Below are 8,540 nucleotides of genomic sequence, written 5' to 3' on the forward strand. Positions count from 1 at the left end.
ATCTGTGTCCTGAAAGTCTGTTCTCTAGTGTTTTAGTCACAAAACATGGAAAAAATATTTGGAAAGAAAATCTCTTGAAGCATCTTCTACTCCGGGTATGCTAGTTTTAAAATGTTCCAAAAGAAAAAAACAAGGGTGGCATTGCACACCACAGTTCCTTCTCAGAAGAACTCTACTCAAATCCCCATCATGCTAAACCAGAAACAAACTCAAGGTACTTCAGTTTTAAATCACCACACCTAGACTTCCTTCCAGAAAGCATATAATTTTGTCTTGCAAATACACTTCCAGTGCTGAACAGACACAAAAAGTGAGACAGTACTTGCAATTACAAATTAGGAGTCAAATCAGTATGTTGCCGACTGTGGTTCAGGAAAGAGCAATAGAGATCTATTTACTTTTCTGCAATGATCATAGAGCCAGGGTACTTGCTTCCAGTGAGAAAGAGATGAGACAGGTATATGCAGAGAAAGCAAAGAGATGGTGTGCCAAATCATTCACTAGTTATGATTCTTATCATTAGCTTGGGCTTTGTATTTAATGAGTAAGGATAGAAAAGGGAAAGAAAAAGAGGATAGCCAGGCACTACCACTAAATTGATGCACTAAGTGTTTAACAGTTTGCTTCACAAAACAGACTTTGCAGTAAGTGAAACTGATTGTTGGAAAAAATCAAATTTGATCATGCACATGCTCTCCAAATTACTAAATGGATACAATAACCTCTATAGGCAAATTATATGTAAGCACAAAAGGAAAAAGTGCACTTCAGTAGTTTTATGGAAAATCATCACTGATCCAGAATCCTCAAACCCAGACAGTCCAGTGAGGGACAGAGGAAGATGCAAATGACCTCCTGGATAAGTAGAGAACATGATCTTGGATAATCCTCTGCCAGTCCAGACTCCAGTTGCAGTCTGAGGCAAGTTCTGAATTTTCTTAGTTCAGACAGAGATGCTGCCTTCCCTCCACCTCCAGCTTCTCCTAGCTGGGCAAGGAGTACAAGAGTACCCAACCCACACATACCTAAACCTTCAGAACCTTGCCAAAAAAATCTTGTGAAGTTCAAATTAATTACCAGACAAGTTTTGCACAAACTTAACCTTGAATGCCTTGGAATAAATTAGAATTTTATCTTTTACAGCTGCACTTCTAAAGCAAGCTCTGCAGGATGGCAACCTTGTGGTTTTGTTTCAAAGTAGTAACTCAGCAGATTATAGCAGGTCATTATCTGCCTTTTTTCCATCACTTAGCCCTGAATATGGTCTAAAAGGATTATCTAACCTTTTTTAACTTATACCATGATGGTCTGATAAGTACACTATGAGGTCTTACATTACACAGAGGAAGAAGTTTTCCCTTACAGAGGAAACAACTACAAGTCCAATTGCTATGGCTGGTTGTAAAAGTCAGTACTTTGTTCAGTAACTTCAACCTATTTGAAGCAGAAAACTAGTTGGAATATTTTCCTCAAGAAAAGGCAGCCAGAAAAGCAAATAGCTAATCTGAATTTGCGTTCTTAGTTTATGAAAAGTCTTGCTAAAAATGCTTGTTACTCTGTGGCCATTTGCACCCACTGTTTCCCAATCTATATAGAATAACTATAGGTCACGTGTGCTACCACATGAGTTTTCAGGGTACCCTGTTACTTCCTGGAGAAGTCAAATTTTCCTTATCACTAAAGTTAAATGTTTTCTCTCTTCCATGCTACTAAAGGCACTAGATTTTACTAAATAGGCACAGATGTCTCTTAGGAAGATAAGCGAACAACAGTGAAACAGTTTCAAGGTTTTCACCAGACACTGATTTACACCAGCATTTCATGACTCTCAGAAGCCAATTTCCATCTGCATGAAGAACAAAGGACCTGTATCAACAATGAGGCACCTTCCTCAGCTGATGGATCTCAAAACATTCTCAATTCAAATTAACCTTCAATATTCCCTGAAAGTTTTTCTGGTTTAGAAAACCAAGAGGCAAAACTTATCTGTGGTGCTCAGGAGTGGGAGCTACCACCAAACTGTTACACTTCACAGCTACAAACTCTTCAGCCACATTCCTGTGGGACCAGCATACCTACCACTCTTCCAGACCTGCTTTCTCCAAATGTGATGAGCTGCATCTGAGAACATTATTGCCTTACTTATTATGAGTGGGTTTTGTGAGCATTTTATGTCCCAATCCCACGTGGCCCAAGGCTTACAGGTACCACTGTGTGACACACTGGCAGTAAGAACTGCTGTGAAGCACAGAACTAGAGGCATGACATTGACTGCTAGGGACACTCCTGTGGGCTTCCCATGTAAAACGCTTGTTTCTATAAAGTCAATATTAAAACAAGACAGTTGACTTCAACTTTTGCAAAGAACAATATGGTAACCTTCCTAGTAGTTGCTATACTAGGGGGGAAAATTTCGCAAGAATATTAATCTTCTGTTCTTTTCACATATCTCTATGTCACAGTAAAAGGAAAGGTGTTGCAGGGTACTGTATTTTGTATTTCAATACTGAACACACATGAAGGCAGAATAACTAACCCAGAGACCTCCATCAGGGGGTTTTTTCCTGTTTGGTTTTAAGGATTTCACACCCATTAGAAGTCAATCTTGATTCAAGCAATTAACAAAGGAGTGATGAGGCAAGCAAATTGGCACAGAGGGACTATAAGACACAATTTAAGTAAAATCACTCCAGCTGCCACACGCCATCCCCTCAGAAAGCATTCTGTAAGAACGTTGCTCTGTATGTATGAACTTCTACTCTCTCTACCAAGCAACAGGTTGCAAGAAAGGCTTGTTTTAAGGAGGAATCATCCAAGACTTTCTTACAGAGCTCAAAGGAAGTTTTTTTCCAAAGGATTTTAGCACCAAAAAAAAGTACCAGAGCCCAAGGTAAAGTGACATAAGACAATTCCCTGATGAATTCAATGTTTTACCATCAACACTGATTTGAGAGTATACAAACCTTACCTGCTTAAGTGCAGAGGTGCAAGACCACTAGTGCATACAAGGAAAAACTTTATGAAGTTTGGGGACAAACCATACTTGGTAAATAGCTCTGATGTTACAACAGATGTAAAATTATTGTAGAGTGTTGGGGCCCCTAAATTCTGTGTCCAAAGGGTCAGTCTGTACAGGTAACCTGAGCACATCTAGGCAAGGTTGAGATGATGTTAATAGGGACAATTTTAACTCTTCCTTGGGAAGACAGCATTTTAAAAATGTGGCCTGAGAACATCTGTCTGAGACCAAATGTCACCACAGAAACTGCAGCAACAGAGAAGAGGGAAATTTTAAACAGGAAGCAGATGAGAAACAGGATAGACACTTGTAATATACAAGCAGTATTAGCTACCTGTGTACGGAGGGACAAGCAGGTAGAAACATTTTTAGCACACTGTTCAGCAGTGCTTAGATCCCTGTTTATTCACATCTCTGAATTTTATGCCTCTGCTCTGATACACACTGTTCCTGCACAAAACCTTCAGAGGAATTTTGTACCAAAAATTAATCTTCTAATCAGTCACCCTCAACCATTTCTATTACTACTCTTCTCAGAAGCCTGACAAAAAAAGCAACTGAATTTGAAGTAAAAGCTATCAGGTGGACACTGCCCAACTGAGGGGTACACAAGGTGTGGAAAGTGCAGAGTAAAAGCTTACATGGACAGCAGACACCAGAAGGGCAGGCTGAAGCAATGAGAGGTGGTATATGCTGGTACCTTATGGAAACCCTGTGGCTGACAGCCTAGTTTGAACAGACCAATGCCTCCAGTTTTCTACAAAGCTAGGAAACAACCAGGCTGTGCAAACCAAGAAGTAGCTGCAGATGGAAAGTCAGATGACGATGACAGACCAAACCTGCTTGGAGAACAATGCTACCAGAGCTTAATCCTCAACCCTCTAACCTCAGGCAAAAGGATGACTTACCACTAATAAAACATGAAAATATTTTAAACACATACAAGGTAGAAAAACTGTAAAGAAAGCAGAACTGTTTTCACAGTAGTCCATCTACTGCACATATTAGAACACTATTTGTTGAGAGAAAACAACATGTATGCATTATATTGGTGAGAGCCAATAACCAGAATAGCATGAGTGAACAGTTTGCCATAATGCCACCACTATAGAGGAGCAAGGAAAAAGAAAATTCCACCACCCCAAAAAAAAAAAAAAGATCAGCATTAAACTTCTGCTTCTGTAAAGGTTTTGGCCAAGTATTTAAATATGAACTTGTATTAAGTTCACTGAACACATGCACCAAACACCAGCAAGGTCTAAAATGGACGAGTTTTCAGTCAAAGAGGGTGACTACATCAGGAAGTCAGCATTCACCAAAGAATCCATTTCAACATTTTTTTATGGTTAACTAGGAAAGCAGAAATGAAGGCAGTTATCTGAATTGCTTAGAAGGCTCTATTGTTCCCTCTTCCAAAGGATTTTTCCCCAGAACAGAATGGGTGGTGTGTGCAAAGCAAGTGAAAGGTGGGGGAAGGGGAAAAGTCCTGTGGATAAAGAAAGAAACAGAAACACAGTTTTTAAGCAAACATCATTTTTTTCAAGTAACTTCCTACCTCCCACTGCAAGTGAGGCGGGATATTTCTGATCTGAAGCTTCCGACTCCTGCAGACAAATTAAAGAAAATAGTTTTTAAAAAAGCAGAAAGAAAACATTATTGCAAGATAGACTATACATAGCAGTGTCATACATTTAAGCATCTGTCATACTAAAAGGGGCAAAACCAAATACACAACTCAAAAAAACCCAACAGATCGCCGAGGGGGGAATGTCAGGTCAAAACCATTTCAAGTCCAAAGAGCTGTTACAGAAATACTTGTTACACATTTGACAGCTGTTACATTTCATGAAGTCTCCACTTTTCTTGAAGACTATTTCTATTTCAGCTTTAAGGCCTTCAGTATATAATTCTCTCTATTATAAATGGATGTGATAATCCCATGTATTTGTACTGGGTTCTCCTTCACACGCTAAGTTTTTTTGCTGTTATTATTTTGGGCTTTCTTACATTCACCAAGAAGATGCTTCAGGATTTTAACATTCCTTCAAGGTAGGGAATATAAATTCGAATTAATACACTTGCTTTGATATTAAGTTTTCATTAATCTAATGACAAACTATTTCCTAATATTTATATGACTAACATCCCTTATTGGGAGGAGAGGGTAAAAGTCAGTAAATTCATTGTATTTTCACCCCAAATTTACATCAGTTTTCACTTATTTAGTAAACAAAACATTCACTTCAAAGTGCTATTGCAAAGCCTAGCAGTGGACTGGCTGCCTTCACAGCCAAGTCCTTTGTCTCTTCCCTTCCCCCAAAGTGAGAGAACAAATAAATGCCAGAGATGCCACAAAACCCTTGGGATTTACAAGAATGTGTAGATTAACAGTTTTTGCTGGGCTCAGGTAGGGTGAGCTAGTAGGGTCAGCATGGCCATCCTGGGAAGCTCTAGGGAAGGGAGAGGGGACAGCAGAGAGCAGTCTAGCTTAGAAGGCCTCAACTACATTTTTGTTCAAGCAAAGCAGCTAAAATAAGTGTCTTGTGTTCAAACAATTAGTTTTACTTCACATTTTAATGGCTCTATACTGACCTCTCAAATAAAAAAATGCTCCACATTTTGAGGACTTTTATAAAAGTCGTTTGTTAAAATCATACAGGCCAGTGAAGTCTTACAGCAAAACAAGTTTTAAAGATGTTCATGTCTAGCAATACAGTTGAAAGCTTTCCTTTTCCCCCCTCTGATCTTTTTAAAATATACTCCTTTCCCTAACACCACCACCTACCCAGGCCTGCAGTGAGCGTTTTACATCTTGAAATGCTCTTCTCAAACAGGCTTTGTTCAAGGCACAGCCAGAGGCTACAGCACGAAGCCACCTTGCCCAAACTGCTCCTCATGTGGAGGTGTCAACCCCCAACACTACAGCGACCATGAGATCAAGCAACAATCATGCTTTCACCAGAAAAGATGAACAGATCTGTTGTGCAGCATTTCTCAGCTGTTTTCACTCCCTCAAGCACGCAGGAGCAGATTTCAACATTTGATCATATAAATAGGTGAGGAAGGGAAAATGAAAACCCAAAACACACACAACCCTGTTTAAGCTTTCATTTTCAAGAAAGCAAGGAAAGTCAGGAGGTGCTTCACTGTAATAAGGAGGGTGGAAGACTTCCTTGAAGTCTGAAAAGTTTTCCTTAAACTATATTCTCAGCTAGCAATACTGCTACAGAACAGTCACCCTAAAGTAGTGATGTACTGCTTAGAAATATCAAAATAATCTCAATACAGCAACCTGAAACTTCCAAGTTGGGTCCTAAACTAGAAGATAAAAGGGGATGTTCATTCAATATTAAAAATATTGGGAAATTTTAATACAGCAAAACACCAAACCACAAAGTTGGCAGCCAATATGCTATTCGATGTGCTTCAAACTGTGTTGTGCCATTAGTCTCTCACACTTATAGATTCAAATTAAAATTCATGAGAGATTCATAGCAAGGAGCACCACTCACAGAAGGATCCAAGTCTAACAGCCCCACCAGCACACCAACAACAGGTCTCACCCCAGCTCTACTCTGAGTTTGGGCACTAAGCAGGGTATATCCACTGGTAAGAAAGAAGGGGGGGGGAAGTCCTTTCCAGAAACACACAAGTCTCACACAACTACTATCTCATTTCATTTCAGAAGGAAAACTTACATGTCTTCTCTACCTGGAAGATGGACCAAGAAAGCAATCTGTGTTTACTCATCTATTGCTGGGGACTAACACAAGGTTTGGAGGCAGTTCTTCAATTCCCATAGGACTTCAAGGGACTGAAGTTTAAATGGAATTTAAAACTTTTGCCTGCCAACTTTTGTAGCACAGAAATAACTTGAACATCCTGAAAAGGAGGGAGATGAGCAAGGAAGAAATGCCACCTTAAAATTACCAGTTCCTCAACCACATTCATAAACAGCCAAAGGAGATGGCAAGCCAAATACAAAACGGGTACAGTCCTGCTGTGCACCTCAATTTATGGCAATAGTGAGACACCTATTGTACAAAACAGAAAGGTCAGTTCTACGATACAAGAATAGCTACATGCACCATTTGATTTGGAACTATTTATACCTTCATCAGTTTCTTGGCTGCAAGTAATTTTAACTTGTCACCCAATGCACAACTTTGAAGTCTGGTGTTTACCAATGCATGCAAAAAAATTAATTTATGTTTCTGGATCACAATTAGCAATAGAGAAAAAAACGTAACTGAATAAAGCTTTGCATGGCCAGAGGAATCACACAGAACCAGTGTAAAATAAAAGATCATGAACACCTTGGAGATTTCACTGTTTCAGTTATTATTAGCCCCTGTTAAGAGAAGTCTAAATATACTGCTTAAAAGTACCCAAAAATGCACAAAGCTTCTAACCCCTTCTGCCCTTCCACACACACAAAGAATAACTAGAAATGACCGAGGTGTTTTTGTGTTCCCAGGACCAGAACAACCACTGAACAAGCAGCGAGCAGACAGAGCCTTAATCTGCCACGTGCTGTGATAACCTGTACAGCTCCTGCCCAGAGACATCGCTCCTGCCGTCCTTCTCCTGCACTTTGGAAGCTCCGTACTGCTCCTCGCTGTAGGGCAGCACAAGTGATTTGCAGGCACCTCTGCTGCTTGCACGTGAGCCCACAGAGAATCAGCTCTCAACTTCAAGAAAAGTCCGAAACCAAATGCAAATGTATACAGCAAAGACTAAGGGATAAAGCTGTGTCCTGATTGAATTTGCCAGAGCAGCAGCAGCTTCCACGAGGATGGGTTCTGACTTTAGAAAGAACACTTTTGCACAGCATCAAAACTCTACACAGTATGTGGGGAAAGGAAAGAGAAAAGTATGAGAGCATGTTCCTGGAAATTCCCTCCCATCTCAGACACTGTCAGCTTTTTCAGGATGTTTTCCATCTTCTCATGACCCTGATTTCTTTGGCAAAGTATGGTACACACAAAGCTCCTTTAGCTATCGCATTCCAGGTAGCAGAAACCTACAGAGGGTTTTGGTATATTCTGTTTTGAAATAATGTCAAGTTTTGTTTCTTTACAACTACTTGCAGTCACACCAGGTGTGTAAAACAAGAAATAGTCCTCTCATCCCATGAAGGTATTTTATTACAGTAGTTTCATTTAATATATAGCTCACCTACTCTTAATAAATCCTTAGTAAAACACTGCCAGCATTTCTCATCAATGTGGCTCATGTAAGCCTAGTACATGCACTTTTTCCAGTTTAAGCAGATTTATAATTCATTTCTTCCATTCTAAATAGGCATTGCAAATAGATGTTAACTGAAAAAGAAGTCTGGGCAAATTATGTTTGTTCTGTGCATCACATGAAGGTTTTTGAAAAATACCTATGTTCACAGCATGTGAACAGGTACTCCCACTCATTTCTCCTTTTCAAAGAGACCCAAAACACCTTTCATTGGCTTAGAAGAAAATAGACTTCTCTGGTTTCTGTATAAGGTCAATCCATAAACAATTGT

The 8,540-nt window shown here is 39.6% G+C and overlaps 1 protein-coding gene across 1 annotated transcript in view; it reads right to left on the reverse strand.

Annotated features, from left to right (window-relative positions):
* The window catches only part of IGF2BP3 (insulin-like growth factor 2 mRNA binding protein 3), an 87,149-nt gene extending 82,530 nt beyond the window's left edge, over nucleotides 1-4,619 (reverse strand). Inside the window, exon 1 of the mRNA XM_009070668.1 lies at nucleotides 4,575-4,619. The gene's annotated coding sequence lies outside the window, so the exon portion shown is untranslated. The remainder of the gene's footprint in view (nucleotides 1-4,574) is intronic.
* Between the last annotated feature and the right edge of the window lie 3,921 nt (nucleotides 4,620-8,540).

This window comes from Acanthisitta chloris, unplaced genomic scaffold (genome assembly GCF_000695815.1).
Source record: "Acanthisitta chloris isolate BGI_N310 unplaced genomic scaffold, ASM69581v1 scaffold26852, whole genome shotgun sequence".
NCBI lineage: Eukaryota > Metazoa > Chordata > Aves > Passeriformes > Acanthisittidae > Acanthisitta > Acanthisitta chloris.